General features: G+C 34.5%; 1 pseudogene; it reads left to right on the top strand.

Annotated features, from left to right (window-relative positions):
* LOC105823782 overlaps positions 1-12117 on the top strand; it is a 132583-nt pseudogene that overhangs the window by 23672 nt on the left and 96794 nt on the right.

The following is a 12117-nucleotide window of genomic DNA, read 5'->3' as shown; positions in this document are numbered from 1 at the left end:
ATGTGCCACCATGCCCGGCTAATTTTTTCTATATATTTTTAGTTGTCCAATTAATTTCTTTCTAATTTTAGTAGAGATGGGGTCTCGCTCTTGCTCAGTCTGGTTTCGAACTCCTGAGCTCAAACAATCCACCTGCCTCGGCCTCCCAGAGAGCTAGGATTACAGGAGTGAGCCACTGCGCCCGGCCCACATAGTAATTTTTCATTTCTTTATGTCAGTTTTAGTGTAAATTTATTTTCATGAGCCTTAAAATAAAGCATATCAAAATTGGTAGGTAGTATTTGGGGAAAATATATTCCCATTTTTGTTCTTACTATTTTATTTATTTACTTTTTAGGATGTACAGAGCACTTTCATAACGTAGAAAGCATATTGCCATTCCTTTGTAATTTTTATAACGTTTTAAATTTTGATTTTTCCTTCTTCCAATCCAAGGACCTGTGCTGCTTCTACTTTTTTCCTCTTTGTCCCTTATAGCTATTTTTTCCATCTGGAGTTTAGCTTTTCCTCACCAATTATTGTAATGCAATATTAAAATAATTATTTCTTTGCTACTTTTTAAAAACATTTGAATAAATATAAAGGAATAAATAATTTATAATTTCAATGTAATAAATATGATTAAAATTATATGTCTTATCTTGCATAGTTACTGTATAATTATGAGGATTAACTTTATCCACAAGGCTTTGATAAGATGAACATGTAGGAGGAAACCACCCCTTATTCTCTCTGAATGGTGCTTTATCAACTTTCATCAGACCACATAGACAATGAAACAAAATGAAGTTTCAGTGAGTTCTTTACTGAAAACAGATAATCATTTCATGGTGATAAATAATGTGCACAGCTGTGGTGCTGGTTGTGATACTGGTTTCAAGCTTACTTAAATCATTCCCTGTCCAGATTTGAACAGCATCTCACACTCTAGAATTTTAGGGCTGTTCCATACAACACTCCTCCCTGTGCGTTCAAGGAATCTCAAATATAATACACCAGTTCTCCTCTAGAATACTTTCATCGCTCCTCAATTCCCACAGCTCTGTGTCCTACTTTCTCTACTTTTTCTAGGATTTACCATTCTTCCCCATAAAAACAACCAACTCCCAGTATTTCCCTGGGTTGAAATAAAAATTTTATTATTTTTTATTTTACCTGGTAGCTCTGCAAAGGCAAGGTGTGAGCCCTGGTTTAAAGCATGTGGATCTATTGGTGGAGAGGGAAGGAAGATCTTTGACCCATTGGGGACTGGGCAGGAAAGACAATGGTGTGGGGGGGGAGTGCAGTTTCCTTCCTGAACTAGTCAGGTAGGGCTACCATAACAAGACTGAGTGGCTTAAACAACAGAAATTTAATTTATTTCTCATAATTCTAGAGGCTAGAAATCCAAGATTAGGGTGTCTCGGAAGGTTTGATTTTTCCTAAGGCCTCTCTCATTAACTTTCAGATGACTGCCTTCTCACTGTGTCCTCACATGGCCTTTTCTCTGCGCACACACACCCCTGGTTTCTTTTCTTCTTATAGGCATGCTAGTACTATTGGATTAAGGCCCTGCCTTATGGCCTCATTTAACCCTAATTATCTCTTTAAGGGTTTTATCTCCAAATATAGCCACATTGGAAGTTAGGACTTCAACATATGAACTGGGTGGTGGGGGGTGGCACACAATGGCACAATTTAATCCATAACACTTCCGTTTTGGCAGTTGGAATTTTCTTAAAATACATATAATCTTGTATACTTTACACCTCTAGGATTAGAATTTCAGAGAGCTTTTGACTCTTATTATATGGATTCATATTCCTCCTATTAATATAACTTTTTCTTTTTAATTTCTGAATGCATTTCTCTAATTTTATTTGGCTTCATTTCAATTATTCAAAAATGATTATTATTTTTCTTCTTCCGTGTGGTGCAACACATATCCAGAGCATAATTAATTTTAAAAGAATACGAAAATGTCCAGGGGAGTCATTGAATTTTTCATATGACACCATTTCAATATCGAGGTAGTAACTTTTTCTTCTTTTACTTAGTATAGTACTCAGAAAGCCTGTCAATCTCTTAGAGACTAGTGTGAGTGTTTACATACACAGATAATTTTACCTTTTGACAAAGTGTTGAAACTGTTGGATACTAAAATATATTCTGAAAGCTAGGATGCATTTTGAATAGATAAAAAAGAAAAAAACATTATTACATGTTTTTTTTCTTGAAAATATATGACAAATATCTCAAACGAGTAGTTCAGCAATCAAACTTCACACACAAATTTGTTTTGTTTCTTGTTTTATCATTTTTGTTTTGTTTTGTATTTGTTTCTAATAACATAGAATGTTTTGAGGCGAGGATAAACTTTGCAATTCACCATAGTAACCACTACTTTCTGCTGGCTCTATCACATCACCTGCCTAGCCTACGGTGACATGTGAGGCTTGCATTCTCTGATATAAAAGACAAAAAGTATGTAGTATAGGAATATTTATAGGACAGGAATTTTTTACCTATTACTAGGATATCAAAAACATCAGGGTGGATGATTGGGGACAAGCAGTTTGAGGTGAAAACTAATTTTTAGATATGCCTTCCAGGTTTTCTAATGTGAATATATATAAATAATTATTTGCACATTTTAAGCAATTGTATACAAAATCATGGACTGCTACGAGTTTGCCAAGCTAGATGATGCATTTATAAAATATCAAATAATATGCATTGTTAGAAATTCAAATTTGGAAGACTTTGTAGTAAAATTCATATCTTTCTCTAAAGATCAGAAAAATTAGTGAAATTGCCTTAATGTCCACAATCTGTATTGCAGACAGAGCATCAATGTCCACTGTAGTCACTCACATGCTTTGTTGTTCAAAACAGTCACAACTAGTCCCTGTGGCTTTATACCCTTCTTAGTTTTCACCCCTTTTATTCATGTGATGTTCCCAGTCCCCATAGCTTTTGAGTATGTGACTACTATTTTACATTCCTACTTAACTTGATGACAACTGAAAAGAATCAAATCAAACAAGTGTAAGCAAAACAAATGGAGTTTATTGGCTCATGTAACTAAAAAGTCCAGGGATGAAGCTTTCTTAAGGCACAAAAGAACGCAGGGACTCAAATAGTTTTGTTATGGCTCTGATTTCCTCTCCCCTTCATTAGGCTTTGCTTTCCTCTTTGACTTTATTCTCGGTTTAAATAATATTTAACCTAAATTGTTTGTATAGCTAGAAGTTTTAGAGGCAAGAAAGCATCTCTTGCTAATAGCTTAAACAAATGTCAGGGCTAACTTTCATTGGCTTAGGTGAAGCCATAGTCTGTGTTCTTAAGGAAGTTCTCCAATTAGGTTTCGGTCATGTGCCCAGCCTAGATTTCATTTATCACTGGAACAACATATACCAATTGGGGGCTGTGCATGTAGAGATTCAAGTCAGGCAGAACAAATTGCAGATACTCACCAATCTCTTACTGCCTAGAATTCACATCTTTTACTCAATATAGACAATTTTAAAACATCTTTTCCTAACATGGTACAATTATACCATAAACCAACATAGAAACATTTCAATTTTTTCCTAGTGTGGAACTTAATATGTCATGCAATTACTACAGAAAGCTCCTAGTTCAATCCATCTGGTTCATAAGCCTTTCTTTTCTCAAGATCAGAAGTGGCTTCTTGTGATCTGGAACCCACCCCCATCATACTCAGTGTACAATGGCCAGTAAGTATTATTGACTCTTCAATAATAACTTCATTTGGACAATGACGATGGGGAAAGAATATATAGTATTCATCTGTTCACACCAAGAACAATGTCTTTTATGTAGATATAAAAAGGACCCCGTGCTCTGAAGTGAGAAAAGTCCCCTGGTCAGGCTATCTGGCTGTTACTAACTGCTATTTTGGAAGCTTTCACTTTCATATTTCCCATAACATCACATTTGAGAAGGAGATTTAGAAAAATATCTTTCTGGGGATTGCTGTGGCTTGACATCCCTTCCCATCGATACAAGTTTGGGTCGTGGTGCCTGGGGATTACTTTAGTTGTTAAACAATCATACAATTTTGTTTCCCAAACTTGGGAGTTTATCAGGCAACAGAACTAATTCCATTTAAACTTCTGTTGGCTTCTCATCATTTATATTCACTCCACTCCTTGAGATAATTACCAAAACGGAGGATCTAGAGGCTTTTAATCTGTACCCCATCCTAGGTGTTTGTCTCTTGGCAATAAGCCCTTGAAAATGTTTTGCTCACATCTCTGATATTTAGCATAATAGCTTCTGCCTGGGTCTTCACCTTTAAAACAATAAGGTTAATGTACCCCTGCCTCAGAGTGACTCTTAGTAAACTTCTCTTTTTATTTTTATTTTTGGTGTGGACTCAATTTTTATTATTTTTAGGCAGTTTGTGTAAATCCAAAGATACTTGGGAGGTATACCTGGCTAAGATTTAGCTCCCTTTTGTAGCTTATCTTACCTTCTGTGTTGTGTAGGCTTGGAATGTGGATTTTTCAGCACTAAGATGTACATGACTATCTTATTACCAGGTATCTTGGATTGAAAAACACTGGGAAAAAAAAAAATCTTCTCCAAGTCAAGCTGTTTTTTTTTTTTCCTTTAATTTTCTGCTTAGATCAGATTCTCACTTATTTGTAAGAATTTACTTAAGATCATAAGTAACCAACTGATTTAAATATTCTTTTGTTTTTACATCAATTCTCCTAAAGTCCAAGCCTATATAAACACATGGCCTGAGTTCCAATATCCAACAACTAAGAATTTACCATGTGGGAAATATTGACCCCTTTTAACCTGAGGCACATCATCCACCACCTCAGCCTCTGTAATTCCACACTTGAGGATATGTCATTTGCAAAACCCCTTTTGCTCAATTTTTAAGTTATCACATGTCATTGTTACTGTTTGACCAATTTTTAAAATTTTAACAAATCTGACACAGATTCATTATGCACTAAATGTTTAATTGACAACTTTTAATTTTTCTTTGCTAGTTGACAGATAAAATATTGCAATGTTATTCATTACAAATGATGGCATTTAAAAATTCATAGTATTTTAGCTATCAAAACTCTCTTGCAATTTACAAAAACCACCTAAGTATTAACTTGATAAGGGAATGTATTGCCCAATACTAAAAAGCATATGGAAACCATTTGTTTCCAAAAATTCCAATTACATTATTGGCAATGTTTCACATTTTAATTTTCAGCTTTGATTTCTTCTGCAACGGTCTCATCATCAACCAAGTTTTCTTCATTTGTGGTAAAGATGGCTGCCTTTGTTGTCCTTATAATCTAACTCATAAGAGCTGAATCTCCTTTACCTGTCGTGGGTCATGGCCCCTCACTATATCCTTCCGTAAGAATAGATGGAATGCACTGCATGGCCAGGCCTGGATGTGGTGCCCATTTACGGTGCTGGGTGATGGGATGAGTCTCATTCAAATCCTTGGACTAAAACCAGGAAGGATCCCCCAAAAGTAAATAAGAAAGATAGACAGTTGTCTACCATAGTCTACAATACATTTTTTCTCCCACATAAGAAGAAAATTACATTAGAAATTGTCACAAAAAATATGGCCAAACTCTTGCTAGTTTATGAAAGTGATTAGATCAATGATAACATTATGTGTTGTACTTACTGAATAATGAAATGAAATTGCCTGATTCAACGAATAAATTGTTAGCTAAGAAAAAAAATGGCTACATATATGCCAGTTAAATTAGAATAGAAGTAACTAAATTAACATTTCTAATTTTCTTTCACAAAAGTAAACTTCTTTATGGATTAAACCCAGTTACAATTCTTAAATATAATCTCCCATTCCTTCTGCCACCCCACTCACTCCAATCTGAGGACACCCTATTACAAAGGCTTTTAATGCTGGTTTCAAGTGTAGGAAAGAAAAAATTTCTCCATTATACTCTCAGGGTCTCCAGTTCAGCCTAAGCATTACACTGACATGGGACACATTAGTGGGATAAAAGCAAATGCATTTCATTAAATTTTACATGGACATAACAGTCCCCATAAGAGAATGAAGACCCCAAAAAGCAGAGTTGAGCTTTTATACTGAATTGAACAAAGAATAGTAAATTATAAAAATGTGACAAGACAAAGGGGCTTGGGATAGGGTAGTTTTTAGTACAAAGGCCAGTTTACAAGGTTTGTTTGTACAGATTTCTCTCAGCCAGAACTTCCCATCTCTGGTCATAAGAATGTTACTTTCCTCCAGGTATAAGGAGGACATCTTCCATATACGGGCTTTATCTCCCACCTTTAGGAAAAAAAGAGGAAGTCAGAGCATCCTTTATACACTTCCTGTTTTTTAATTGTCTTTGGCTCAAAATAATCCTTATGCCAAAGTGATATACTTGGGGTGGCATATTGTGCCCCCCCCACAAGATATCATCCAGGCTTTGCTGCTGTTGTTGACTACCTGCCTTAACCAGCTGAGACTGACTAATTTAATTAAAAATAGATTAGCATTCACTAATGTCAGGAAAGAGCTGAAAGTAAGATAAATATATTCTTAAACATAAAACAAGAAACACGAGAAAATGTTTGACAAAGCAGCATACGTTTTAAGCACTTTCAACAGTGCAAAAATGCAGATTAGGAAATTGTTTCCAAAGTGCCTTATAATAGTCAAATTAGTTCAGGAAGAGCACTCTGCTATTAGCTGCAGTGGTTTTTTACCTCAATAGGCTGTTCTTCTAATAAAGGCCTATATAGGTCAATGATAAAAATGAATTTAAGGCATAGGGTGTCACAAATATATAACGAATGCCAGTAATTTTCAACTCCTGATGCACATTTGAATCTTCTGGATCCAGGCCCAAATCACTGAGATTTTTTTTGCACTAAATCTGGGATAAAGCTCCTCCAATATTTCTGATACCCAGACAGGGTCGATACATTGGTTTTGTTGGCCATGCTAGGACATCCACATTTGCTAGTGAGAATGATAACACTTTTAGAACTAGGGACAGTAGAATCTCTGAGTAAATAAACAATGTGCTTATTAGGTAAGTACAAAGCTATTTTACATTACTTCCATCAAAACACACAAGAAATCTTTGTGGTAATACTGTGCTAAGTCATTGTATAGTTATTTTACAGAATCAATTTATTTTTTAGTTAGAAAAACTCTTGGAAATATACCACTTTCTTTCCAAAGTATGTGTGCGATGGGGGGAGGGGACAGGTTTTGACTTTAAAAAGTACATAGTCTTCAATAAATCAGTTCCTTCTTTAAAAAAAATATATTTACTGAACACCAGTAGGCATGATTATAGACACTAATCTAAAAATTAAGGACACATTGGTAAGACTAATAATCCTACTCTCATCAATCTTGAATCATAATTAATAGTATATATAACTTTATCGTCCAAAAAAGTGAACCTTTTTTTGTACTTTTCTTACAGCATAAAAAAATGTCTGCTCTATTTGAATTTGAAATCAATTGCCTTCTTTTCTGTCACCATTGAGCATAAATTTTAAGTACTTTAAAACAACTAAAGGCAAAGTAACATGTAGATTAGTGAAATAAACAGAGAGAAGAACACAAAGATTATTTGTAATGACAAAGGGGACATAACTACACATTTGCAAAATATATTTTGTCAATAATAGGAGAAAACTGTAAGCAATATTTGCCAATACATTTAAAATTGTAGATGAAGTGGACAAATTCTCAGTAAAGTACAAATTATCAAATTATTAAAAATAAATTAAAAATTTGAATACTTCAAAACCATTGCAGGAATTAAACTGGTAATTGCAAATATCCCCCCAAACAAAGATAAAAATCCTAACACATCAAAAACCACCAGTTCTAGTGCATTTTAAAAGTCAAACAAGACAAAATGTTCATGAGAATGGAAAATTGATAGGCTATTATCATTTATGAATATGGATGCAAAGAATAAAAAAATATTATGACATGGAATCTATCAACATATAAATGTTGCTATTTATAATAATGAAGGTAGTGCTAAAATAACTTAAGGATAGACAATCTATATGGTTAATTTATTACATTCATATACTAAAAGTGAAAAATATTATAGTAGTAGATGCAACAAAAAAGCATTCAATAAAATCAATTATCCACTTATGTCTAAAAATAACTGTTAGGAAACTATAAAATATCAGACAATGCCAAGTGTTAATCATGTAGTATTATGTGGTGCACTTTAAGATTTATGAACTATGATCCAGTCATAGTGCTTGTCCCCCTCAAAATCCATGTTGAAATATGACCCTCATGTTGGTGGAGGGGCCTAATGAGAGATGTTTGGGTCACAGGGGCAGATGCCTCATGAATGGCTTGGTGATGTCATCACAGTAATGAGTGAGTTCTCACTCTGTTAGTCCTCACGATGACAGCTGGTTGTTAAAAAAAACCCCTCCAGTCCCCCCCACCTTGCTTCCTCTCTTGCCATGTGATCTCTTCACACTCCAGCTCCTCTTTGCCGTTTGCCATGAGTGGAAGCAGCCTGAGGCCCTCATATATGTTCAGTGTTGGAACTTTGCAGACATAAGAATTGTGAGCCAAATAAAGCTTTTTTTTTATAATTACCCAGTCCCAGGTATTCCTTTTTAGCAACACAGAATGGACAAAGACACCCAGCAATTCCTTTTTCTAATATATACTCTATACCAGTGGTTTTCACACTTAAATGCCCATTGAATTCATCTGAAAACATTATTAAATGCTATGCCTCACTGCCCCCAGAGGATTTGATTCAGCAGGTCTGAAGGGGGCTGAAGAATTTGCATATATGTCAAGTTCCCAAGCATTGCTGCTGGTGAGGAAAACAAATTTTGAGAATAATTACTATGAAGGTACACTTGTATTTGTGTAACTAGAGACGTACATAAAACAGGAAACCAAAAGAATTCCATGAGGAGGAGAATGTATATGTAAAATACAGTGGAGTCTAGTACCAGTGACTATGAAAGAACTACAGCTAATGCAACAATTTGGATGAATTTCTGATTTAACAAAGCAAGTTGCAGAAGAATACATATAAAATATCAATTTGTATACATGTCAAAGCATGCAAAACACAAATATACAGAGATACACAAGTTTTTGGTAAAACTATACATAAAACCAAAAGGAAAGTATATACATAATTAAGAATAGTGCTCACCGCTCCTGGCAAATGGAGGAAATAATTGGAGCCGAGAATATGGGGCTTTAAAGGTATGTCTTAAGATGAATAGTAGAAAAGTGGATATTCCTTTTTTTTTAATTCTTTATAACTCACCTGTATATTATAAACTCTCAAACATATTAAGTACTCAATAATAAAGAAGCAATCCCTAATTGCTACTAACCTTAATTCAGGCTGCTAATCTCTACTTCCACTGTCCTTAATCGCTGATTTTATAAAACTGTCTACATAGTGGTAGACTCTAAAACAATTTCTGAAGACAGAAGTTTCTCCTTTATCTCATAAACCTCAGAAGATACTACGTTTCTTAGTCTTTAGGCCTATATTTCTTTATGGAATTATCACAAATTCTTTTTGCCATCCAGATAGGCTATTTCTCAGTGACCTGACTTAAAAAACTACTCCTTCACTCAGATGCCTCCAATATCCTGTTTTATTTTGTTACAAATAATTTTATAGCAATCACAGCACTAATATTTTGAACTGGGATTCAAAGTTATTGTATCTACTTTAACCAAATATTTGTTCCATGACTTTCCCTTGTAATGATATGACACCAAAACAATGGCCGCCTAATCTCAGATTAAAGGAAATTGAGTAATTAATGAAAGCATTTTAAGGATTTATAATTGCAAAACTAAAACAAAAAGTAAACCTTTAGAAAGAAAAAGTTCCCAGACTTCTAAATTCAAAATACAAGTTCTGAATATAATTTTGAAAGTAAACAGAATAAGTCTCACTCAAAACTATGTGAGAGTCTTTTAAGCACTTGTAAATTTCCCCTAAATATTCTCCCCTCTAATCTCAATGTGTTCAGATCTTTTTTCTGAAAATTTTTCCAAACAGTCTTCTTTGGACACACTCAAATTTATCAGTGCTTCTCTCCGATTATGACAGTACCCACACCAAAATACCACCTACCTTTATTAGAAAATAAAATTCTATTAATAGTTGCTATTATAGTTTTAATTCATTTGGGGAGAAGTATGACATTGTTAACGTGTGTTGAGGTTATGTCAGGCTAACAACCTTCATTGTTTTGATAAAGCCTCCGGTTAATTCGCATTTTTTTATTTTTAGGCTTAATTCACACACTCTGTAAAAGTTGTGATTTTTTCCCCTAAATATTAAGGTTTAAATTAACTTTATCTCATCAGTTTTGCTATATTAATCTACTATGTTGGGATTTATTTTGATCTCAGATATGACATCCAATCTGTCATCATTCCTACAAGTTTTCTATAACTGACACATATCACTAATCTATTCTCTGTGTCCTCATCCAAGACACTGAAAAAAAAATTAAATTACGATCTGGAACAAAACCCTAAATACTTCCCTTGAGGTTAGTATTGATATGTTAATCAACATTGTCTGGAAGGGTGGTTTAAGTAGTTACTATTAATAAAATGGTTACTTAGTCCAAATTTCATCATGTTATCCACTAACATATGAAAGATTTCAAGTGCATTATATCTATAAACTGCTAATTTACCAGTCTGGAAATCCTATCAAAAATGTAAATGAGGATAGTTTGATATGTCTCATTTGAATTTCAGTAAACATCCAATGGCTTCTCCTAATTATCTCTGACATTTTTTAATGTCCATAAAACATCTGTGAGCTAATCTGTATAGAAATCTTGCATAAGATCAATAACAACTTCATGTGTGGTTAGTGTAAAACATTTCTCCCATTCTCTGGGATGAATAGTTTATTTCTGTTTTCATTGCTTCAGTAGCCCTTTCATTATTTTTCTGGTAGCAGAATCTCATTTTTTTTTTTTTTTTTTTGGTGATTGAATCCATACCATGTGTTTTGGGCAGGATTATTCCATGAATAGTCTTGTGACTCTGTCCAGAGTGACTGCCTCAAGCATGGATAAACCAACAAAGCTGGGTAAGTCCGAAAACTTTTTTGATGAAACTTTTACCTCTTTCTTTTGAGATTACTTAGGTGAGAGCATGTGCTTTCCTAGTGGATCACTAAGGTGAGAGTAATGATGGTGGTTGTCTATTTCAGGAGGAGGATATTGACTGTAACCAGAGGATTATATCTAGAGATAAGCAGAGCTGAGAGATAGAGAAACAGATCTCTCATGACATTGTTTGTGTCCTAGTTATCTCTTAAATAATTTGTGTATTTAAGTTTCCCAGTGATGTAAAGCAACAGATTCTGAAGGTAATGGTCTAATATCGTGTTCTTTTTTTCTTTTTTTTTTTTTTTAATTCAGGGTATTATGAGGGCGTAAACATTATGGTTACACTTTATGTCTTTGCCTCATCTAAGCAAGGGTTAAAGGCATGCCCTTCCCCCTTACAATGCTCCCCATGTCCTTTAGTTGTGGGTTTACCGCCCCCCTCCAATCCCCCTAATCCCTGGAGAGTATTACTGCCATGTGATCACCCTAGTGTTGATCAGTTAGTACCAATTTGATGGCGAGTACAAGTGGAGCTCGTTCTTCTGATCTCGTGGTGCCTCACTTTGGATAATGGGCTTAAGTTTAATCCAGGAAAGTATAAGAGGTTCTAGCTCACTGGTGTTTCTTATAATTGAGTAGTATTCCACTGTATACATATACCAAATTTTACTAATCCACTGTTCTTGAACCTATTCAAAACTGTGTGGGTGCTGTAGTACCTGGAGTCCTTTTGAATAATAGATGTCTGCTTCAAAAAATCAGGGCATTTGCCTACAACTCCTCAGTTTATAAGTAAGTGTTCTGATTTCTCACAGATACCATGTTTTCTATGCTGGCAGAAAGGAAAGTCAAATGTTGAAGAAATTTGAATATGTTAGTGGACATCTATTTTATAATTCTTACTACGTTAAAATTCTTTGTCTCCTTTGTTACTCTGTTTCTTCCTTTCCTCTATTCTCGCAAGAATTTTAGTACACATTTGCAGAT

The sequence above is a fragment of the Propithecus coquereli genome, unplaced genomic scaffold (assembly GCF_000956105.1).
Source record: "Propithecus coquereli isolate 6110/MARCELLA unplaced genomic scaffold, Pcoq_1.0 Scaffold7, whole genome shotgun sequence".
Taxonomy (NCBI): domain Eukaryota; kingdom Metazoa; phylum Chordata; class Mammalia; order Primates; family Indriidae; genus Propithecus; species Propithecus coquereli.
This window is presented reverse-complemented; position numbering and strand designations above follow the sequence as displayed.